A 23,613-nucleotide genomic window follows, 5' to 3' on the forward strand; every position below is an offset into this window, starting at 1 on the left:
AGAGAGAGGGTTTCTCTGCCCTGGTCAGTTATAAGTGCAATGGAGCTTGAGCAGCGGAACTGGTGGGTCTCATGGCCTATGCATTCAGAAGTTTATAAATTTTATAAAAGTCAAGTTTTATGATCTCTGGTTTTCTCTGTTTGTGAGTGTGGTCATGTTAATTCTCTCTTGTAAACTTTTTGTTCGTCTGCCTTTGGGCAAAGAACAAGTTTAAACAGGGGTTTCACAGCATTGGTGATGGTACCCTGCTGGTCTATGCCATCAGCTCCCTCTGCAGTGATGGGGAGGAGAAGCTCTGGGATTCCCTGTGTGGCCACACCCTCTACCCCCACTCTAACACCTTGGCAGCTGAACCCCATCTTCTCTCATTCTCCTGAGCTTTCCAACCTTCCCACAGGCCTTCAGGTTCACGTCAAACCCAATTTCCTTTAATCAAGTCTTTTCCACCTCTCCCAGACACTTCCCCTCCCCACACCTCTCCGCGACAGAGCAGCAGTTAGTGTCAGTGTGTCTTCCTTGAAGCAAGTGTCCCTGGTGGCTCCATTTTTGGGTTTCTGACATTTTAGCCCCACTCCTGGCACACAATGCATGCTTAATTGAAAGCTCTCAACTAATTAGTGAGGTAAGAATTAGATCTCAGGTGTATTGTACAGTGACTTTTTTTTTCTGTTAAGGAAAACTCCAGAGTCAGACAGCAAAACAATTCTAAAAAAAAATTCTAGTTACGATCTCTCCAAGTTTCTTTTTTCTGGTTTGTTTCTACAACTGCCAGAAGGGCGCATTTCATGACTTTTCATTCCCCCATCTCACTTTGGGATGACATCATCATCATCATCATCATAATCATCATCATCATCAAGAAGCCTCCTTGACTGACTGGAATACATGTACTTCAATAAAGCTCCAGAATCTTCCTAGAAGAGCCCTGCAATAATCTAAAGAAGGGAACTCTTTTTCAAGTCCAGCGGCTCATCAAAAATTTAAGCAGGACGAAAGCTCTCAGCACCTCTTAACCACAGAACTACACGGTAAACATCCAGTTGCTGAGCGCCAGATAGTGATGGCATTTCTGGCTTCTCCAGGGCTTTCCCATCCATCTCAGGTTTGATTCTAACCAAGGAGGCAGATCTTGTCTGCAGCTGAACATAACCCCACTAGCTGGCCTTGAAGGCTGGTGGTTCTGGGGCTAATCACTGGGAAGCGGGCTAGACAGGAAGCAGAGTTACCTCTTGCTTCCACAAGTTGTAATGGGCTTCCAGATTGCGTCTGTGGTCAATGACTGTCCGGAGCTGGCCAGCCTCCAGCAAGCTTGTTTAGACTGCTTGATGAGTTCACACAAGCAGTGGCTCCTCCCAGTGCGGTCGGTGTCTGAACATTAACAAGCAACAGTACTCAGTGAAGCTATTAAAGAGAACAGGCGTTTTCATCTTGGCTTTGGAAGGAAGCCTTCCAAACAAATCCATGGTTTAGAAGTCCTAGAAGCACGTGCCTGGGTGGTAGCAATAGGACTAAATGAGGTGGGCGGGGGCATGGAGGAGATCTCTACTCGGGGTCAGAATAACTGGAAAAAGGAAAGAAAGCTGACGAGTTCCCAGACTGCCAGCCTCAAAGCAAGAGGACAGTAAGTATTCGGGGCGATAGATTTTCAGCACCCTGTCAGCAACACTGTACAGTTCAACTCCGAGCAAACCGTTCTCAAAGGGCTCCCTTACCTTCGCTCACAGCAAAACAAACAACTTTCCGGGAGAGAGACTTTCTCACCTTACATTTTGAGATGGCTGGGAGGGGATTTAGAATGAGGATGCTGGGAACGGGTGTGGGTCCCAGCTGTACTGCTTCATCAACAATGGTCTCATTTGAAGATCACAGACGGTGGCAAGAACAGGCACGGGGAGGCTGCATTTGTCCCCAAGAGTGAACACTCTAAGCAGAAACAAGGACAAGTGACCCATCTGTGAAAGGGAGGCGGTCACCCTTATGCTTTTTCTCTTGTTCTTTTGACGTCATAGAATATAGAGTCTATCCTAAGTTTGCAGGGGGCGGGTCGGAGGTAAAGGTTTTGTGCTCTGAGATCAGTCTCTTTTATGTACTATTGAGGTAGAGCTGGAAGGTGAGGGCCCCAATAATATCTTTCATCATATAGAACTAACCCCTTAACTTTTTCCTCTGGAGATCTATTGAAAATAATATAGAAAAACTGAACTTCTCATCACCCATGATTATCTAAAGAATTATTGGTGGGACTGATCTACCAACTCAGCCGCCTTCTGTGTGTGTAGGGCAGCGCATCTTTATTAGTCAATAATGTGTAGTTCTCACAGAAAGCAAGACATTCTTGCTCCACAAAATCTGCTTACTTCCAGCCATCTAGAAAACTGGGTCCACCATCGGTTTAATTCATTCAGCGAGACTGAAGCTGAAGCACAGAATTTTCCCTCTGGTTTGCTCCCGATTTCATGAAAGTGCTTACAACAGGAGCGAGATGCGTAGCGAAGCATCACATGATAGTTAGGTCAAAAAGGAAGCGGTCTAGGACCTCCCTAGTCTGCTCCCCTCCCCCACCGTCATTGAAAAAAAACTAATAGATTTTGAGAGCTCAGCTGAATAGCAATTTTGTTGAAATTCCTGATCCGAGAAAACAAAATAGAAAAAGAAGTAGCAATATACTCATTGATGTCAGTCATTACAACCTGTAACTGCGAGGCTGGTGGAAATATTAAGGGGGCTATTTTCCTGAATATTGAAATGGAGATTTTAACCAGGGTTCGTTGATCTTGCTTCATCTATCTATACCTCTCCTGTACTCATATTTTAGAAAAATTACTAATATAATCACCTTAGCTGACCTCCAGTTTGGAGCTAGCACCTCAGACCATCTACTTTTGACATAGTAATGAGTGCATCACTCTCCTGAGTTAAATGATAAACTTCTCCCTCAGATCCAGGTCCTGGGACCTCTGAAAGTTGCACTCTATTACCAGAAGATTTTGCAAGACTTTGCCAATCATTATTAGCATTCTTGAGAGGAGGCAGGGGTGGGGGCGTCATTCTGTGTCATCCCAATGAACCTCAAATATAATGACCAGAAGTCATAAGAAGATGGTTAGAGACAGAAAGGAAGGCAACCAAACCAGATGCCGTACGGTAGCCTCTGAAGATGGAGGATTGATTATGAACCAAGACGAGCAAACAGGGATGGGAAGTTGAACAGGGCAAGCGGACTAGCTCTGTTCCAGGGGGCAAAAGCCCTGTTGGCACCGTGGTACAAACGAGACCACCATAAGCTTTCTGCTTCTCAAGCCATCAAGCTAGTGGTAATTTGTTAGGGCAGACCCAGAGAGCCAACACAATCATCTTCCCTTTAAATGACTTGACAAATTACTTATAAACTTGATGAATTTTCTTATAAATAAATCTGGCACATATAGGAATCTTGGGTTTCCTAAGATGTTTGCTACAATGTAGCAAATTAAGACATTCCTTTAAAACTGGTCATGTTTAGAAGGACATGTTTTGGCTTAACTAGTTTGGCTGGCTATTTTTTGGCTCAGCTGATTGTTGGCTTATAATTGGACCATATGTAATAAACATTAAATAGAGTATCTATTTCAGATCGCCTCATTTTTCAAGTTAATTACTTGACTTTTAAATTTTTATTACTTGGTATTTAAATTTTTCCAGTTTTCATTCACTGTTCTCTTTAATAGAAACAGGACTTTTTTTTCCAAAAAGAATTTGTTTCACTAAAATTTCTGAGAAGTTACTTAGAACTTTCGTGAAGTAATCGTGTCAGTACATGTTAAAATGTTCATCCTTTAGATGGTTTTTTTAAACATCTCTGAGAAGACTGCATCCTAAGCATCTTGAAATGGCAGTGGGCATACCTCACTCCTAAGCCTCTTTGGGGTAGGGACCTTCCCCTCAGCACACTGGTATTTAGCTAAGACACCTTCACAGGAATGCTTTTTTCCTCTTATATGCCATCCCAGCCTGCCTCCAAGACTGGGAAATGCAGAAGCAAAAAATATTAGAAGTGAAAGAGCAAATCCTGCCCACCTGATACTACCAGGGCAAAAAGACTCAGTCGGTCCAAATGGACAGCCTACTGTTGTCTGCCTGGTCTCGGGAGCCCCAGAGGGTTAGAAACCACGTGTTCTGGATCCCCTGCGCCTTCCCCGCTGTCCATGGGTACTTTCTCCTCTTTAACTTTAACAGAACTTAGTTAACTTGGGAAATATGCTTAGATTGTCAGTAACTTTGAAAACCACAAGTTTTTAAGGGAAAAAAAGTTGTACATAATCTACCAAAGTCATACAATTGCCAAATAATTCTGATCCAGAGAAGATGCTCGATCTCACTCAGATTATCTGTGCTGAACGGAAGCCTGGCTATAGGTAGGTCTCCTCTTTTCTCACCTACGGTAAGTCCAATGTTTATGATTTTTTTTAAACCAGCGTCTCTCCTATTTCCAGTGGCAACTCTCAAATCCCAAAAGGACTTCTTATTTTATACTATTTTCTTGGGCTGTCCTCCTCATCCTAGTAGCATGGCTTGATAGTGCTGATCCCATCCCATCCAGAGTAAGTCACTGGCTTCAGGAAGACAAGTTGCTCTTGAGGTGTTTGGTTGTTTTTTGACAAAGTAGAAACTAGATCCTGAGAATATAGTAAGTTCTCCCTTTGCCAGAGACTCAAGAGTAGAAATCTAATTGTCACAGCTTATGAACTCCTATGTGGATTGGTGCTCTGGAACTCTTGAAATCAATCACCCAAGAGCCTCTCCTTGTCCCTGGGCCTCCATGCACACAGTAACTGAAAATCCCTTACAGTAACTGCAATCTATCATAGTTATTTCCTTTGAAGACCTTTCTTCAAGACTAAAGGCCATTCCAAGTCTTGAAGGATATTCCTCAAGGTTTGTCACACTTCTGTGGTGTAGGAGGTCCTTCTGTTTGTGTGTTGCCTTCATTGGCTAATGAATAAAGAAACTGCTTTGGGCCTGATAGGGCAGAACTTAGGTAGGCGGAGAAGACAGAGCTAAACGCTGGGAAGAAGGGCAGAGTGGCAGATGCCATAGATCTCCTGCCTGAGGCAGATGCTGATTAGAAGCTTGCCAGTAAGCCACAGTCACATGGCGATATACAGATTAATGGAAATGGGTTAAATTAAGATGTAAGAATTAGCCAATAAGAAACTAGAGCGAATGGGCCAGGCAGTGTTTTAATTAATATAGTTTCTGTGTGATTATTTCGGGTGTATTCTAGCTGGGCTGCCGGGATGACAAGCAGCCTGCTCCTCCTGTTGCTTTTCTGTTTTACACAACCTCATCAATCTTTCTAGCCTATGTTAACTGCCACCCACCATGCCACACAATGAAACACTGTCTCCTGGTATGCATCTCACTGTCATGTCTTCTTTTGTGCCTTTCTTGGGTAAAAATCTCTGTCCTAAACCCTTGACTATATGTGATTTTTCTGCTCAACTCACTGATGGTAGCTGAATTTTTAAAACTGGGATAAAGTAGTGGTTTGGGGGTCAGAAGATTACTCTCCAGTCCCAGCTCTGCTGCTTGCTGGCCCTATAACTTTGTTCAACCCTCATTCGTAAAGTCAGAGGTAAGAATATCTATATAGTGCTTATATAGGACAGGAACAAATGGAATAACACATACAAATATTTTGAATAAAACATTTTGTGTTGGTTACTTTTCTATTGCTGCAATAGGACAACATGACCAAGGCAACGTATAAAAGAAAGAGTTCTTTGGGGCTTACAGTTTCAGAGGATCAGAGTCCATGACCTCCATGGTAGAGAGCATGGTGGCAGGCAGACAGACAGGCATGGCTCTGGAGCAGTAGCTGAGAGCTTACATCTAGATACACAAGCACATGCCAGAGAGAAACACTGGGAATGACAAGGGCTTTGGAAATCTAAAAACCTGCCCCGGTAACACACCTGCTTCCAGGCCATACTGTTTCATTCTTCCCAAACATGGGACCAAACATTCAAATACATCAGTGCATGGGGCCACTCTCCCTCAAACCATCACATGTGGGTACCATTGTACCAGGTGAAGAGATGTGACTTCATGCCCTGTTGAGTCTGAATCGATGGATAAATCACCCAAGTCACCCTGCTACAACATTCATTGTAAATATCTGGGATCACTCTGATTGGCTAATAGTCACACTAGACTAGCTATAGGAGACTCTAAATTTCACTCTATCCCTGATGGAAGTCCTTTTTGGGATAGAGGTGGTTAATGTGAGGAACCTAGGGTATTCGAAACAATCCTGTAAAGTTGAATACTTCCTTTAAATATCACTTCCTGTTATCCTTCTTACAGTTCCCATTCGAATGTCTGCCCCCTCAAAACTCAAATGTTGTACGATGATCCCTGTACAGTATTGTCTGGAGGTTGGGTCGGCTGACCATGATTAGATCGTAGGAGCCCTTACTCCATGAATGCATTCATCCATTTGTGTGGCCATCACTTAATGGGCTATCATGAGGCAATAGACACCTTAGGAACTGGAGCCTAATTGGAGAAAGCGTATGACTAGGGCTGGATCCTGGGAAGGGTCTACTTTTCATTATAACTGGTCCTTTCCTTTTCTCTTCCCCTCTTTCTCCTTCCTGGCTTCCATGAGGGGAGTAGCTTGCTCTGTCCTGAATCCCCCATCATCGTGTCCTGCCTCACTATGGACTTGGAAACAATGGCGCTGAGTAGCCACAGACTGAAACCTTAAAAATGAATCTCATCCATGCCCTTTCCTTCTGTGAGCTGCATTGCTTGGGTATTTTGTCAACAATAAAAAAGGTAATAGGATACTGAAATAAGATGTCTACGTGATTCGAGTCACCCACCTGAAATATAATACCTAACTGTTTGAAGAAGCCCAACTCAAGGAAAACAACTTATAATACAAATCACATGTGCTTCCACATGTAAATACAAGGACAACAAGACACTGGAGACATAACAGAGTGATTATATGCCTGCACTTATTCATAATGAGTAAGTATGGGTTCAGCAGGCCAGGAGTCCTTCTGTGCAAGATGTTTGGTGGCATGAAACAGGGAAGCAGGAATGGATTCAAGAACAAAGTAAGTGCAGCCTAAGCAGTAACAGGCTAGACATGTTTGTGTCTGATCATCAAAAGAAGAGAGAGTCTTCCTGATTTAAGTATGGAAAAATGTCAATGAAAAATAAATCCAAAGTCTAGAAATATTCTTGCAAATGAGCTCATCCGTGTTTATTACTGTAATGTCAAAATGATTCTCAATGTTATGATATGGACTAGGAAAGCAACAGAATATCAAAGACAATTTCCTATCTTTAAGACATGCGGGGCTTAGATTTCTCTTAGGATGCTTTTCTGTGATGTCTGCAGATGCAGACAAACAGGTTTGCCGTCCAGTTTACTTAGACTAAGTTCAGGGCATTGCAGTGTTTTCCAACATGCAAACGAATCTTACTGAGGAAGTCATAACAAATCCAAGGATGTCTTTCTTTTGCTTTTTGATTAGTTGTTACTCTGGGATTTCAGCATATCTTAAGAGTGTTTCAAAGACTCTATGTCTCTATGCAAAGTAGCATTTGGGGTTAGGTTCAAATAACTGCAAAAAATTCTCCTTTATATGACTACTTGGTTGGGGGTGTTTAAAGGGTGAAGAGTTGGCTTCCTCTTTGGGTTTATTTCCTCTGCTTAGTAGGGCATTTAGCAACTCTGCACTGTCAGCGTCTACAGAGCACAGCCAACAGCTGTGGAAGCCCAAGCATTTTTGAAAAGTCCTCTAGGGGGCGGTACCACCACTACTGAGAACCAACAATATGGTTGGTCTTGGTAGTGTTTGGCAGGCTCTTCTCAACCAGCTTCTGTGCAAACACTGTTTATTTGTTCCTGGTTGCCAAACCTAGGAAATCTGATATGATCATCCTAATTTTAATACCCAATGCACTATAACAAAAACAAACAAACAAACAGAAACAAAACTCATTTTTTAAAAAGAAACCCCTGACTGAAAGTACCGGATTTTTTTTTAAATTGTTGTTGGTTTTTCTTTCTGTATACATAACACATGGATGGTAACCTAGTAAGACAGATATTTTGTGGCATTTTTAAACTTTATGTTACTTCTCGAGAACAGTCATTGGCATGTAATTGTTGTTTCTGGTGATTTCTGTTGCAAATAGTGCAGAACGCATGTTCATACACATTACCATAGAAAAGAGGGATGGTCTCAGTGCTTGAGACCACACTCCTTAGGAAGCACAGCCATTCATCAAGACTTACACCTGAAGGGCACATAAGGCACAGGCATAGCCCGGAGGATGAATGAAGGGAGTGGGAAAAGGAAGCATTTGGCAATAACAATGTAAGACAATGTTCTAAAGGCTTGGTCAACTAAGTAGAGTCTCGGCAAACCCAGGGCCAGCAGGAACACTACCGCATCCATTCCTGCCCAGTCTGAGAGCTATGTATGAGATCAATGGTCCCTTTGAATGACCTTCAAGAGCAAAGTATGATGCTGTAGAATAATAGATTAAGATGTGTTACATTCATTTATGTGGCAGAATTTTTTTTAATGATGCAAAGATGTATTGCAGTCCTTATGTTACATTTGGTTAACTAAAGCTGTGTTGCTTTGCCTGTCTAAAACACCTGATTGGTTTAATAAAGAACTAAATGGCCAATAGTTAGGCAGGAGGGGGATAGGCAGGGTTGCCAGGCAGTGAGAATAAATAAGATAGAAGAAAAGAGGGAGAAACAAGAAAAGGAGAAGGAGAGGAAGATGCCAGGAGTCAGCCATACGGCTACATAACCAACCACAGAGTGAGAAGAAAAGAAAGAGATACAGAATAAAGAAAGGCAAAAACCCAGAGACAAGAAGTAGACAGGATAATTTAAGTTAAGAATTTGGCTAGAAACAAGCCAAACTAAGGCTGGGCATTCATAAGAAAGAATAAGTCTCCGTGTATTTATTCGGCAGCTGGGTGGCAGGCCCCCAAAGAGAAAAGAATTAAAAGAGATCAAGTACAGGATGAAGCAGAGGCCCTGTACACCAAGGTGGGGCAGCGGCATGTGGAAAGATAATTGTCTACTGTTGAACCCTTGCTCGGGAAGTTGGTACTGTTGAGTTCAAATGAAAGAAAGCCCATGGTTGTTTGAGTAACTCATGGGCTGATCTGGAAAATACGATCTGGGTGGACTCAATCACTGTTAAAGAACTGGATAAAACAAAAAATGGAACCCAGCTGGGTGGGTGGTAAAGGGGGGGTGGTGAGGTAGAAGTCATTATTTATTAAGAACAAAGTTAAGTGGGGTGATATATTTTAACCTATAATGTATGATGAATTGTTTGAATTCTCATTGGTTTTCACCCTATAAGTAAATCACAGAAACTAAGATTTAATTCTTAGTGTCCCAAACAGAGAGCAAGCAGATCAAAATTTCCAGGTTTTATTTCCAGTGAGTAAAATGCTGGGGAATGGCCTAAAGTGTTCCAGATGGAATGTGACTTGAAGTGGGGGCAGGAAGGAGGGAGAAGTGTGTGCCGTTTCTCACCTTGACTTTACATCTGTTATTACTTTCTTATTTCCCCCAAACACCAGACTTGTCTCCACAAAACAATCCCCTCTTCATGCACACGACTCCCCTCCACGGACACAGAGAAAGCAGAAGCACAAACGAGAGATTCCTTTGTTTCTAAACCTACCACCAGGATTGATTTTATCTGAGTAACTGTTATCCTAAACTTCAAGATTGTCTCATTTCTCAACAAAGGAATGACTTCTTACAGAGAAACCAGTATCCCATGACCGTTTAAGGAAAGGGATGTGCTTACAGGGTGTTTCACCATAAACAAAAGTCTCACTCATTTCATGTTAGGGAAATCTTAAGCTTCTCAAACAGCACAATGGTGTACTGAGGATTCATGGTGAACATGACTCCCAAGCAGAATCCAGTGGGGACCCCAGATGCTCTTTAAGCCTAGCAGAAGTCATTATTTCAACCTAACATTTGTGGTTTGTGTGTGTGTGTCTGTCTGTGTGTGTGTATATGTGTGTCTGTGTGTGTATGTGTGTGTCTGTCTGTGTGTGTATGTGTGTATCAAAGCAAAGAAAGAAACAGAATTGTTTGAAAATGGAAAGCAAAATAAACAAAAGAAATTAAGTACATATCTGGGGGGTCTAGGAAGCCATGCTTTCTGAAAGAAAAAAAGTAGTGTTCATGCTGTTGGCTTATTCTTGGGTTAGACTTAGAAACGGTACATTTAGATTCTGGAGGCAAGGATGAGGGTTCCACAGGGATGCTTCATGGTGATCAAATGTAGGCAAGGACCTGTGATGCTGTGGCCTCGTACAGTAGCTGCCAAAGGTCAGATTCCACTTGGGTGATAACCCTGTGCGTATCAGTTCTCACTGATTCCCGTGTCATCCCACAGACATTGAAAGCTAGATTAGAACAAAAACCCTTCTGCACTTAATAAGAAGCATGATTGGAAAGAGGGTTTAAAAAAAAAGACGCTAACCAGATTGGATAAATTAAACCTACCCTTGTTATTTTGGAAATTGTCGGTGTTTCTCTTTCCCTTAACTACAATACACCATACCCTATGCTTATCTAAGCACTGTGCCTCAAACCTGGGGAAGTCGTTCATTACTGCAGGCCCTGGACCTTACTGATTGCCTCCCATAGACCCAATCAACCCTAACTGTATAAATTGACTTGCTTTTCAGACAGACAGACAGAGAGAGAGAGAGAGAGAGAGAGAGAACACGGCTGTTACCTTCTTTACCAGGGCAAGTATTCTCAAAGTGAGTCTACATTGGAATTGCACAGAAATGAATGGCTATTTTTGGCAAAATGGGCTACAAAGCACTTCTTCCCAGAGCATCCTCATTCAATCCCCATGGTAACCCAGTGAGGATGTTACCATCATCACTCTCATTTTATAGACCGGGAGACAGTTCACAGTGATCAGGTTATCTGTTGTGTTCTGGGATTCTAAGCCCTGAAGTGTCCCTGCTGCATCCAGCCAGCTCCCTCCTAATAAATTGCTAGACCAGCTGTTCTCAAGCTGGGGGTTGCGACTCCTTCAGGGCTGGAACAACCATTCCACGGGGTTGCATATGAGATCTCCTACATATAAAATATTTACAATTCCTAACAGTAGCAAGATCACAGTTACGGAGTATCAATGGAATAATTTTATGGTTGGGGTCAGCACACCATGAGGAACTGTATGAAAGGGTTGCAGCAGCAGGAAGGCCGAGAGCCGCTGTGCTACTAGATGAACTCATTGCATATGAGAGTCCCAGAGAGGGGGCAGCATGTTGGAGAGAACCCAATCTATGAAAATGCAAATGTCTTAAACTACCTGTAAGAGCTTTAGATGAATTCGTATTATTGAGAGAGATCAATGTGAGCCTTCCCATCATTGCCTGGGGCTTACAACTTTACACACACAAGACTACATATTTAATATGCTGAATAGAGTTAGATTATATATATTCTTCATTATAATCTTGCTCATGTTTAGGGAAGAAAACTATTTAACCATCTCTCTCTCTCTCTCTTTAAGCTATCACGTGGTGTTTCCAAATGGTGGTTATTTTATCAGTTACAGCAGTATAAAAGAGCGGTTCTCCACCTTCCCAATGCTGCGACCCTTTGATGCAGTTCCTCATATTGTGATGACCCCTAGTCATAGAATTATTTTTGTTGCTACTTCATAACTGCAGTTTTGCTACTGTTATGAATTACAATGTAAGTATCTGATATGCAGGGTATCTGATATGTGTCTCCTGTGAAAGGGTCACTCACTCCAAAGGGGTTGTGACTTCAAGGTTGAGAACCACTGATCTAAGAGAAAATTTAGTATTCCGGGCAGCACAAAACAAAAATGCCAAAAAACACAGCTTTGTCTAATTCTATGTTGAAGCCTGTTAATATTTTTCCATCTAGTCATGTAGCAACATTCTTAGGGAAATATTTCAGTTATACACAAAAGCATAAAAATAACAATAAAATAAAAATAATTTAGAAAGTTACCTCACAAGTAGAGCTGAAAGCCACCGCACATTCTCCTCAATATGCCCCCTTTTTGTCTACTAGGTTATCCCCAGGTTTATAATATGTATGTATATACATGTTTTTCTAAAGAAAAGTACTATTTTATATTTCTTAATCTCTGTATGAATTGTTACACTTTTTTCGCCCCTGACTTTTCATTTTCCTATGATTGTTAAAATTTTTGAGATTTGTCTTCACTGTTATGCACAGCTCTGATTTCTTCATTTTTACCATGGTTGATAATACCGAGCTCACATACCTACTGTAATGGTCTGTCCTGTCCCTTTAAGAGACAAGCCCTGCCCACTCCCTACCTCATTTGCCATGGCAAGTGGATCTTCCTTCAGCTTCCTGCCTGTGCTGTCTCTGCAAGAGGTGACTGCAGCCTCCTCTCTCTCTCTCTCTCTCTCCCTCCCTCCCTCTCTCCCCCTTCCCTTTCTTTCCATAACCTACTGAATAAACTATACCCAAACCCTCTCTCTGCATGGCATGCCTATCTGTCTCTGTCTTTCACCTGCTGCAGCTCCCCGTGGGACTGGCAGCCCCTCATGGTCCACTGTGGTCTCCCATTTGCCCCTGCCCTAAACCACCTGCAGTGCCTGCCCCTCGGGGAACTGCAACGTTTTACCATTACATTGGTGTTCATGACTCAGCCAGGCTCTCTTGTGTGTTCCTTCCTGCCCGCCCGCAGACAGGCTGCCTGAGGACACCCGGAACCCTGGCCTCAGAAACAGGGTATCTGCCTGAGTGCTAACCTCTACGGACACCAACAGCTTCGATGGTGAGTTTTCCCCTTCCAGTCAGCTTAACCGTTTTTCCAAACCCAGGGAATTGACCTCAGTTGAGCCCCTGGCAATCCTCTAGTGTTCCTATAAGTGGGGGGACAGCCCCAACCACAGCCTTCATGGCTATGGTTGAGCCCTTTGCTGACATTCATCTCTGGTTGCTTCCCATAGCTAAAAACATGACCGGACTAACCAGGTTGGTCCTCCTGGGCTAGCACTGTACATGCTAAGCAGTGTGTTCACCTTGGGGCCCAGGGTCCTTGGGTTTTTCTTTTCCTTTTCTTTTGTTTTAGATGATTTGTAGATTATCCAGGATAACCTCTAGCCTCTGGCTTCCTAGTCATCTGGACTGGGGCCAGTCGGCTTCATTAACATTCCGCCTGTAGAGAGAAGACATTCTTCTCGAGGCCCTGTGGCCTTTGTTTGCTGTTTTCGTGGGTTTTCATGTTTTTGGCTATGGGATATAAACCCTCAAACTATCAGTCACCCTCCTGTAAATGCCCTGCTAGTGTCAGGCTCTGCTTGCCCTCAAACTGTCTGTCACCCACCAAGGCCTCAGGAGACCCGCCGATGCCTAGGGTCACCCACGGCTACCCCTTGTGAAACTGGCTGCCCCTCGCAGAACCACCACCTCTTGTGGACCAGTCCCCCACTACTATGTCTTTAAAAAAGAAAAACATCAGTGCCTGACTGGGCCAGGCTCTCTCCATGTTTCCACGTGGGCACCGTGGACTTGGACCACTTTCCAACACTGCAAATGGTAAGGTTCCCTGCCAGCTTCTTTCTAATATCTACCAGCAGACAGGACTGCCAGTGTCTCGCTGCTGGCATCTCCTGCCCGTCCACTCTTCCTTCTGCTGGGCGGCCCCTTCTCCACCCATCTGAAAACACTCTGTTCTTCTCACTCCCATCCCTTCTATTCTATCCCTGCCACTGCTACCGCTGCTCCCACGGAGACTGACAAGATTAGTCAGATCCGTAAGGCAGCTGCTTTCAGTTCCAGCCTTTGCTCCCCGCCGCAGCAAGGCTTCTTTCATTCACCTTACCCCAGACTTGCCAACAGCCCCAACCTCCCAGCTTCAATGTGTCTTTTCCTCTACCAGCCTCTCAGGTGGACCCCCCCAAGTCTGGGACACCCAAAACCCTCTGTGGTCACACCATTCACACATTCTTTCATACATTAAGTAGGGAGGAAAATTACTCAGTACTGTGAGCTGCCATGCCACCAGCCTCCGCCACACCACCAGCCTCCGCCCGCCACCAGCCTCCGCCAGGCCACCAGCCTCCGCCCCACCACCAGCCTCTGCCTCGCCACCAGCCTCTGCCCTGCCACCAGCTTCCGCCAGGCCACCAGCTTCCGCCAGGCCACCAGCCTCTGCCCCGCCACCAGCTTCTGCCCCGCCACCAGCCTCCACCTCGCCACCAGCCTCCGCCTCGCCACCAGCCTCCGCCACCAGCCTCCGCCCGCCACCAGCCTCCGCCCGCCACCAGCCTCTGCCCGCCACCAGCCTCCGCCACGCCACCAGCCTCTGCCCCGCCACCAGCCTCCGCCAGGCCACCAGCCTCCGCCACGCCACCAGCCTCTGCGGGAGCAAGGGCTTGAATAGGAAACATCTGCCTCACAGATCCAACTAAGCTTGTCGGTTTCCACGGGAGCAGTGGTAGCGGTAGCGGGGACAGACTAGGAGGAATGGGAGAGGAGAAGAGCATTTTCAGACAGGTGGGGAAGGGGCTGCCCAGTGAAACAGAGAGTTTACAGGCAGGTGGCTGATAGTTGAGGGTTTATATTCCACAGCTGAAAATGTAAAAACCCACTAAAACAGCAACACCACAGGGCCTATAGGAAGACATCTCTCTACGGGGGGAGGGGGGGGGGTATTAATGAAGCCGACTGGCCCTGGGCCAGGTGACTCAGAAGCCAGAGAGGCTAGAGGCCACTGTGAGCGGTCTCTGATAGCGAGACCACTTACAAGAAAAGAAAAGAAAAGAAAAGAAAAAGAAAAATCCAAGGGATCCCAGGTCCCAAAGCGATCGCACTGCTCAGCCTGTGCAATGCTAGCATGTCTGGACTACCCTGGGTCATCCAATCACGTTTTCAGTTGTGGGAAGCAACCAGAGATGAATGTCAGTGAATGGGTCCACCATTGCTGTGAACAGTTAAGCTGCCTGGAAGGGGGAAACTCACCACCGAAGCCGCTGGTGTGCATAGACAGCAGGGCTCAGGCAGATACCCAGTCCCCAGGCCCAGGGTTCCACGTGTCCACAGCTGACCCGTCCGTGGGTAGGAGAAACTGTGGAGAGAGCCTGACCGAGTCAAGAGCACCAATGTAATAGTAAAATGGTGCAGTTCCCCAAGGGGCAGCAGTGGGCCACAAGGGGAAGCTGGGTCCCACCACTCAAGGCCTCTGTAGGTCCCAGGCAGATGGGAAGCGGCCAGTGAGAGATTTTGGTGGGTCGGTGGAGCAGCGGGTCCCACAAGGAGTCATGGTGGATGAGAGATGGATAGGCACTCCATGCAGAGACTGTGAGTTTAGTTTATTTAGTGGGTTATGGAAGGGAAGGGGAAAAGGAAATGGGAGAGAGAAAGAGAGAGAGAGAGAGAAAGAAAAACAGAGATAGGGAGAGAGAGGGGGTTGGGGGGAGAAGAGAAAGAGAAAGGAAGAAGTCTTATCTCTTCAGGAGAGGGACAAAAAGAGAGAGCTCAGGCTGGAAGCTGAAGAAAGATCTGCTTGCCTCAGCAGATGGGTAAGGGAGTGGGCAGGGCTTGTCTCTTAAAGGGACAGGACAGACCATTAGACTTACCCTATGAAATGTCTGTTAGGTCATGTCCCACCTCCTATACAGATAAACACGGCTGTTCAAGATGAGTCTTTTGCATGTCTATTGAGCATGTTGCTAGGGTTTCTCTCCAGCCAACATCAGGAAGCGGAAATGCAGGGTGTGTCCATAGCTAGGTATTCCTACTGATACTTTTACCAGACTTTGGATAAAAAAATGCTTCCAGAATGATCAGTATGGACCTGTATTTCTCTGGGGGTTAAATGTATTTTTCTAATTACCAGTACTATTGAAGTCCATTTTGAAAATTTATTGACCCCCCCTTATCATCTCTGAATAATCTCTTTATAATCTGTGCTCATTTTCCTGTAATTTCCTATTGGTTTCAGTAGCTCTCAGTTGTGCAGACACTCTGTGAACATCACTCACTCATCCGCACTATGGTTCTCTTTTAAAAAACCGTGGGAGTTTGACTGTTAGTATAGATACTAATTAAAAGGTTTTCATTGTGGGATTTTAGTTTTCCCTCATGTAGTCTTCCTAGGGCCCGTGGGTATTCCCCTCAGGTTCTAGTGTGCTGTATCTTTGATGTTCAGCTCTTCAGTCCACCTTGCTTCTTGTGAACATGCGGCACAAGGTGGGAATTTCTTTACTCTCCATGTGCAAGCAGGGTGTCCTAGAGCTTTGCAAAGGGAAAACCCTTCACTGACCCTCCATCCCGTTTGGGCCATACCTGCTTTCCACAAATGCTTCAGGACTCTTGATTTGGACTCCAGTTCATCCATCCTGTGCTGATAGCGTGGCTGCTTCCTAGTCTAGAGAAGGTTGCTTACTCTAAAACATGACTCAACTTTCTCTCAGCTCTTTGTTCTTCTATAAGTAAGACTAAAGGCTATATCATCTAATTTCATAAAATCTTTTAGTAACTGATTACATTAATAATTGCATTGGATTTATAGGTGCGCTATCACCATAACTGAAATAACTGAAATTTCAAGTTTCAGCACTTCATACAGCCTTCTATGTATATGTACACATATGCACACACAAACACATACACTCACATGTTGGAGCCCGTGTATGTGGATTCTTTTTACCTTGATTAAGGGGCAGAGAGTTCAGGCCTATTTTCGTTCCTTCAAGGTTATTGATTGGAGATTTGAGCCAGAGTGTGGCTGCCTACAGGATGCTTGACCTAGGGTGTGGTTGCTGCCTGTCCTGCCTAAACAACAGAACACATAACTAGGGATGTTTCAAGTATTGAGGAGGTAATTGCTCTGTTTGTTCTTTGTATCTTGGTAAAAAAACAAACACACGTATAACACATACATACACTCACATACATATATACACAATGCACTCACACACATATGCACATACACACACACTTACACACAAATACATGCACATAACACATACACACATATATACATATATATGTATGTTTATATATATATAAACACCTTCCCACTCTTTTGAAGTGGAGTATATAAAGCATATGGAAAATAAATATGGGCGAATTCAGTATTCTAACCCACAGGCCCCTATCCTGGAATGTACAAACCTGTCGAGGCTGGACCCCACCCTGAGAGATGCCTTTTAATGTGGGGCTCATGACACTTGCATATGTACACGCACATACACTCACATACAAACACACACATGCACTCATATACACACAGACACCACGCACAAACACATTATACACTCACACACATACATACATATACACACATAAATTCACACATACGCACGCACATACATTCACACATATATACACATATACTCACACCTACACTCGTACACAAACACACACACATAACACATACACACATGCACACACTCACACACATATATACACATACACTTATACACACACGCACACACATACACTCACATGCAAACACACACATAACACATTCACAGACTCACACACATATATACACAATATACTCACACATATGTACATACACATATACACATACACTTACATATAAACACCTGCACATAATACATGCGCATACACACATATACATACACATTCACACATACATTCACATACACAGAAACTTCCACACAAACACATGCATATGCTCTCGCACATACACACAAATATACATACACACATGTGCGCACATATATACACACACTCACACACATATATAAACACATACACTCACACCTACACATTCACCTAACATGCACACATACATGCACATTTACACATGTATATGCTTACATAAGGTAATGTCCTTAGAAAACAACTTTGTTGAGAATCAGGACTCTGCCTATTTTGTTCACTGCTACAAGCTGGTGCCCACAAACATGTAGAGGAGAACAGGCACTCGGCAGCTAACTGTACCACAAGTGAGTGAGCAGGGGTGGGGATGCGTCCTGGTAAACTCTTTTTCTCATAATTGCGTTTTGAAACAGCTTTGAAGCCATTACAGAGATGCTAAATATTTTCCCTTGGAAGTTTATGAAAGATGAAGCATCACTCTTAGGAGACATTTCTATAGTGTGATACACAGACATTAGACCAGAAGGACACGGTGGGAAAGAGCATTTGGGAAATGACTTCATGCATGCTTACAGGCACTGTGTGCATTAGAAGTTGCACTAATGAAACAAGGTTAACTGTGAACATTATGTGACTTCCATACTTTGAAAAAACAAAACAAAACACAACCTCCCTTTTTCCTACAAAATACTATTAAAGAAAAGCAACCTGTATTGTGTCTGTGAGATGGTAGAATTGAAGAATATTTAAAAATATAAAATTGTTTAAAAATCTTTTAGATATTTGAGAATTTCTTGGGGGAGGGTCAGGCTATAAGCTATGGAGCCATTAATTCATAAAACTGATGTTGTAGAATATTATTTTAAGATAATGTTACATTTATTTATGCTGTGGAACATTTGTTTTCATCATGCAAAGATGGGTTGCATTCTTTTATTTTGTATTTGTTTAACTCTGTGAAGCTGTGATACATTGCTTGTCTAAAACACCTGATGGTCTAATAAAGAGCTGGGCAAAGAGAGAAATAGGCGGGGCTGGCAGGTAGGGAGAATAAATAGGAGGAGAAATTTGGGATGACAGGATCATGGAACAAGGAAAAAAAAAAGAAGGAGGACTCCAGGGACCCAGCTACCCAGCTACACAGCAAGGCAGGGAGTAAGAAGTAAAGGAAGGTATACTGGGTAAAGATAAAAGACCAGAGGCAAAAGACAGAGGGGATAATTAAAGATAAAAAAAAAAAGCTGGCTAGAAATAAGCCAAGCATTTATAAAAAATAATAAGCTTCCATCTGTATTTATTTGGGAGCTGTGTGATGGACCCCCAAAAGAGCAAAGGTTAAAAACCCCCAAACAACCAACAACAGACTTCTTCTGGAGGAGTTTTTACAATGATATTTTTCTGCTGTTAGTAAAGAAACTAGACAAGATCAGTTGATGTGAGCTTTCAGATTTTCGCTAGTTAACACAAAGACATTTGAGGCGGAGAAGCTGCTGCACGCTGGTTTCATTTCTTTCCCTCTGGAGATGATAAGCCTGTATGACCCACCTTCCATCTGTGAGTCTGCAATCAGAGGGCGCCAACAAGGCAACCAAACTGCCTCTCCCCTCCACTTTCGGTCTGAAGGAACCTCAGCTCCTTTGCTTTGACACTCAGTCACCCTTCTCAGTGTCTGCTTCATGTGGCGGGAGAGCCTTCTCCAAGCGGGAAACCTTTAGACATCTTAAGGAAAGAAACATTTACACGTACCCCAGACAGCAATGTGAGATTGCAGAGTTTATAGATTCTCTTTCACAGTAGCTTGTTCGGGTCCTTTATAACGCAATGGTCACAGAAATACCTTCCGCCTCCACTTTCCTTGGTGACTAACGTCACCTTGCTGAAGGTATTTCATGCCGCTGTTTTGTGGAGGTATAACCTGCACATGGTTAGGCTTTAGCTGCATTTATGTAGTGCAAATATAAACATAGTGAGATACAGGTATGGACACATATGCTGTATGTAGTTATCTATTCCACTTTACCAGAGTTTTTCTGGAGGACAGTTTGCATTTTTCAGAAATACGTTAGTCAGACCCTGGGCTTTAGTGGCGAAAGAATAGCATCGTAAATCCCACTGAATAGAGATAGGTGAGCATGGGTGTGGATATACTCAGAGCAAATGACGCATTCAGACACGAGTATAGTTATAGATGACTTAACTATAGATGTAGGCAGCCATTTGCAAAGACGCAGACACAGGAGACAAATGACGCCTTCCTATTTTAGCATCATAGTTCCGTAACAAGAACTCACGATTACTTTCAATGTTATTTACTTTTTCGAAATATATTTTGACTGCTACGTCTATGAAGATATATAGACTACATGGTTACATGTGAGTAGAAAAGATAGGCCAGTAGCTCTCAGCCTTCCTAAGGCTGCAACCCTTTAATACCTCATGTTGTGGTGACCCGTGACCATAAACTTATTATCAGCTACTTCATAACTGTAATTTTGCTACTGCTATGAATTATAATGTAAATATCTAATATCTGATATGTGACCCCCAAAGGAGTCTCAGCCACAGGCTGAACACCACTAAAATAGATAGTGGAAGATAGGACTTCTGGAAATAATTAAGAAATAAACATAGGACAAAAAATGGCACCTACAACTCTGGAGAGAGCCAAGAGGCAAGAAGACAAAGGGGCAATTTGGGAATCCATGAAGGGGTTTGTGAGGGAGACACTGAGAAAAAGCAATGGGAGGTGGAAGAGGGGTCTTAGTAGCATGTTCACAGGATGTCTGAACGATAATTGTATAATTAAAAATATTTGAAGGAATTAAAAAATAGAGATTGACACTATGCCATATAACCTAGACAAAACAATGTGCGTGAGTGCGTGCGTGCATGCGTGCGTGCGTGTGTGTGTGTGTGTGTGTGTGTGTGTGTGTGTGTATTTATTGAAAAACTTCTACACAGGAACTTGGTGGCAAACAGCAAACGCTGGCCCAGTGTGACCTTGTCACTTTTTGTGAGGTCGTGTACAGCAGGGTTGGTTTCCTTGTGCCCTGATTCGACTAACTTGGCACACTCTGAAAATCTTTCACGTTTCCTCCTTCACTCTGGGCTGTTTCTTCGAGGTCAGTGACCTTGCTACGGTCAGTTTCCGGCTTGCTGCCCACCCCACCCTCCCCGAAGGGATTCCTAGAGGCCTTACGGGGACCAGCTGCTCGGAACACGCATAGGCCCGTTTACATTAGCCTGTTTTTTCTTGAGAAAATCACAGTTTAAACAAATGGTTGTGTCTATTTTAATCATTTTTGCCCTCTTTTGAAGTGTTTTTTTCAAACATGAGGGTTTTTTTTTTTTTTTTTGGAATGGAGTTTTTCATTATAAATTAGCCTGTTCTACCTCGTCCCTTTAAACCCAGCTGTTAACTACACTGTAAGCAGAGTTTAAAACTGGAGATTAGCAGTCACTAGCGGAAGCACTCCGAGTGTTTTCAACACATGCTCACTTTTGCTTCCTTGAATACTGTGGTCTGAATGTTGAATGCTAAATAGACTTCTGATTTCCCAGATGTCGGTCCCTTCAATACAGCTGTTCCGGGTGCCCCAAACCGGCACTGACTTCCACAGCCAGCACGATTTTGACAATATCACATTTTTGAAGTCAGGTCGGTAGTAAATCTACAAAGAATACGGAAATTCTCTAATGGGGCCCCACACAATACTCCTTTCAGGCTTAGATGTTGAAGGGAAAAATTATCTAGTGGACTGAAGCAAAATTATGAAAGAGTTTTTCATGGCCAGCCCAAGAATGTGAGCCTTGGAGTCAGCGGTGGCGTTTTGAAAGGAGCTACTGTTTTATCCTGGGAGGAGACAATGAAAATACAGATTCAATAGTGGGAGGAGCGTGTGCCCTAAGGATTTCTTTCGAAGCCTACACCTTAGAAAGTTTAAAATCTAATGGTATTTGGATAGAAAGCGTTTGAGTGATCTAAATGTATTCTTTTAATGAAGCTTAGCTAAAGCAACCTAATAGAACAAACATTTCCTATTTCTGTGTAGGGGTATGTGCATTGGAGTACGTGTGCAGATACACATGTGTTCACATGCGTGGGGAGCCAGCGGGCAACCAGTGTGCTGTCCTTAGGAGCCGGCCATCTTGCTTTTTGAAACAGGACCTGGGGCTCCGCTGTTTGCCTGGCAGGAAGCTCCAGGAATCTGCCTGCCTCTGCCTCCCAGGCACTGGGGTCGCATGTGTGCCTGGCTTGCTATGTGGGTGCTGCTAATTGAACTCAGGTCCACCTGCTTGTAGGGTAACTATTTTCCCAGTGGGGCCATCTCCTCAGCCCCAAGAATGCCCTATGTACTGATGTCAAATACAAGCCTTAGGTCTCCCAGGCACCAAAGAAACACAGCGTTTGGAACCAGGAAGGTATTGAAACTAGGGCATTTGAATGATTCTGGAGGATAGGATATTTGAAATCAATTCTCACATCAAACACCTGAAAACATATTAAAATATTCTAACCGTGTGAATCATCTTGAAAATTCAGTTAAATTAATATCTTAAACACTGCTTCAATTTACTGTCTCTCTGTAATACTGTGATTTTTGCTACTCAAGTGATAATTTCTTGAATCACATAGTTTTCAAAGATTATTTGGCAAATGCATTTCTGGGCAATGCCACATAAAATAAAACTGAAAACAAAATAAAATTCTATCTAAAACGAAGTTTAGCTAGAAATAACATTCATTTAAAAGTCCAAGAATAACATACAGAATTTCTACCCGTATTTTTTCCCAAACCACTGTGTCTAAGTTACGGATCTATGGAGGAAACCAGGTTACTAGGCTTAATTACTCAATTACTCTCTGTTTGCCTTGGAAAAATAGTTAAATGATTGTTTTGTTTTATCATACAACCAACATGACCTCATTTTCAATAAAAGCACATGCTTTGCTGCAAAGCCTTCCGTCGTTCTCCATAGTAGACACCTTATCCATCAGGCTGCAAGGAAATGGCAGTCAGGAGAGAGAGACGAGAATTTCCATGTGTTAAGTTATACACCAGAGGGAGTCCCACGAATATAATGCAAACACACTGATATTGCCAAAGAAATGTCAATTAAACATTATATGCATTTCTAAGAGTCACAAAGCTCAAAACATGTTAATTCAGGCCAAGCACCATTGAGTGCAGACCTTTATGAACACTCGACTGTTTATTAGTTATTATCCCTAAGACGGCTAAGGATTTTCCCAGATGGATTTTAGAACTGATAGCAAAACACCCAGACAGTATAATTTCTGCATCAGAATGTTCTGGGTGTTTGTTCCTAAGAATACACATACTGTGAACTTACAGGCAACACTGGATTTGGATTCCCCTCCCCAAGACTTAATTGTGTATCTAAACCTTTAATATTGCTATCACTGATAAATGTTAATCTTGTTTCAAGCTACATTGCACAGCTTTCCTTCAATAAAAGAGAATCTTGCTTTCTTCCAAACACTTGCTTACTATATTTATTTCTTCATGTCCATGGCCGTCTCTTGTGCCTGTCTAAGCCGTCTGAGTGAAGCTAAGGCGGCTCACTCCTGTGCCTGCCTTCATCAGTTGCCCTGAGACAGCAGTCTGACTGTCTGGACTTTGGAGGCTGTGGTCCCCAGAGAGTTTTTCATAAAGCTTGGAGCTTTCAGGCCAAGGGATGCTGTTATCTCCACACAGGCACTCCATTTGCTTATTTGTATTTAAAAACTAAAAAATGCTGTCAAGTGGTATTATCTCTATCACGTCGGCCCATTGATAAAATTAGTATGAATCGCATCACCAAATGTTATTTTATTGGTGCAATACAAAAGGAGATGCCCCCAGTCACTACTTTCTAGTTAAGGGGAAAGAATCAATTGAGATACTTAAAAAAAAAAAATTAGAGCGTGTGTTAAATTGCTGGTGAGA

Source organism: Microtus ochrogaster, chromosome 24, assembly GCF_000317375.1.
Source record: "Microtus ochrogaster isolate Prairie Vole_2 chromosome 24, MicOch1.0, whole genome shotgun sequence".
Lineage (NCBI taxonomy): Eukaryota > Metazoa > Chordata > Mammalia > Rodentia > Cricetidae > Microtus > Microtus ochrogaster.